Source organism: Copidosoma floridanum, unplaced genomic scaffold (assembly GCF_036245765.1).
Source record: "Copidosoma floridanum isolate Cflo_tuat_1 unplaced genomic scaffold, Cflo_Japanese_pri ptg000006l, whole genome shotgun sequence".
Taxonomy (NCBI): Eukaryota; Metazoa; Arthropoda; class Insecta; order Hymenoptera; family Encyrtidae; genus Copidosoma; species Copidosoma floridanum.
The window spans coordinates 19,284,123-19,286,090 of NW_028321883.1; positions in this window are offsets into that span (position 1 = coordinate 19,284,123).

Below are 1,968 nucleotides of genomic sequence, written 5' to 3' on the forward strand. Positions count from 1 at the left end.
AATAAACTATAAGCATTCTTCTTATAAAACACTGCAAAAATGAACCTTTTTGCATCTCAGTTGATCCTTGAAAAAACCCCAAACTTCCCGGTAAAAATTTCGTTCCCCCGAAACCAAATCGGCAAGCGTCACCGCCGCTCCGGAAAAACAACATCCACAGCTCGAGCAAGCGTCAATCAGCCTCCCCCTAAGAAAACACCACAGGCTCCCCTTGAAATTAGTCCTTCCGACTTTTCAAAGCCCCACACCCTCGAACCCCACATCCTCTACATATACATACGCGGTTCGTGCCGGGGCTATATTCGCCCTGGATGCTGCTCCTTTCGTGTACATATATCCCCGGGTATAGTACAGGAGGAGCACGTTTAATCTGCTTAAGCGACGGAGTGGGGGAGCAAGGGAGGGCGCACAGCGGCTCTTTCTCCACTCCGCATGGGAAACCCGAGAGCGCACGTGCATGGCTTCTTCTGCTTCCTGGCTTCGTTTCTAGAGATGATCTAGTCGAAAATCGACCGGTGGCCCGCTAGGCTGCAGAATCGCGGAAATCTCTTGGTTCGTTATTTATTTTCGCGGGCCGGGGTCGCGAATGGGATGCGCCCGACCTCTGGCCTCTTTCCGGATCTAACGATCCTCCATTCTCGTTTTTTCCTCGGAATAATCGCGCGATGCCAAACCCCTCCACTGGAGCGATAAAGGTCGAAAGCTCCGTTGGTTCTCATTTCAACTTTGGCTATTTCTTCACACCCCAGAGGAGGAAAACTTGATTAAAAAAAAAAAAAAAAAAAAAAAAAAGTTTTATCGTCACCACGAAATTTTCCCCCGGCCATCCGAGTCCGAAGAGGGGCAGGGAAGAAAAAAGGGGGGGCCCGCATCGTTCACGACAGCCTGTAATTAAATTTCGAATTTATTCCCCCGGGAGACGAGTCGCGTTTACGCGCGCGCATCTCAGCCGCGAGCGAAGGGAGGGAAGAAAACGGAAGGGACGGAAGAGTTATTCCACCTGTCAAATAAAAAGCCCCGGCGTTTTAACGCGACGCTCAATTTAGTACTTATTATACGCGCGCGCATATAATTTCCGACGGGAAGAGCTTCTGCCGCCTCCTCCTCCTCCGTGGAATGTTGGAAGTGCGTGCTGAGTGTGTGTGTGTGTGTGCATTGTCGGGGCAAGTGGAGAGGATCCGCCTCGGCAAGCGTAACGAGTCCTTTCTGGTTACAGACTGGCACTGCAAGGGAGAGGGTCGTTACTCAAAGGGTTACGCGACGGAGGTTGCGAGATCCCTTTTGCGCGCTGCGAGGGAGGGAGAAAACTTGCTCGGGAAAAACCCGGCATATATTTTCGGGGCGAGAGCTGGAAGAGGCAGCCGAGCTGTTATTTCGCTCCCTCGGTCTGGTGGTATATACTCAGGTTTGTTGTTCGTTGTCAGGTTTTTGGTGGTTTCAAGTGGTTACATTTTTTTTTTTTTAAAGGCAGGCTTTGGTTGAAAGAGGGATCTTGAGTATAATATGGTTATGGTTATTATCACGGTAAATGGATTGGATCTCATAATTTGGAATTATAACTATTTAATAACAAGGGTAACTTACATCAAACAGTTCCTTAAATACGTTTATCGGGAGGATGAATAACTGAGGGGTTGCGCATCACTTTGAAGTCTCCATGAAGATTTCGAAGACCTTTTAAGACTTAAAAATCATTGGGACGCTTTGAGAGCATCAAAAGTCTAAAAAACTTCCAAATGACTTCAAAGTAATCAAAAGTCCTCAATTATGCTTTAATTTGATTTCGAAAGTCTTTTCGTGACTTGGAATATGTCTCTGAGTTATTGAGCAAATTGAGATGACTCAAGAGTCAACAGCAAAATACCGTGAAAAGCCATCGGGAGACGAGTGTTTGATCACCAAACAAAGAGCGAGGAAACTTCCACGTGAGTTGTTACAAAAGTCGATCACTGTGGTAAGTAAAAACAC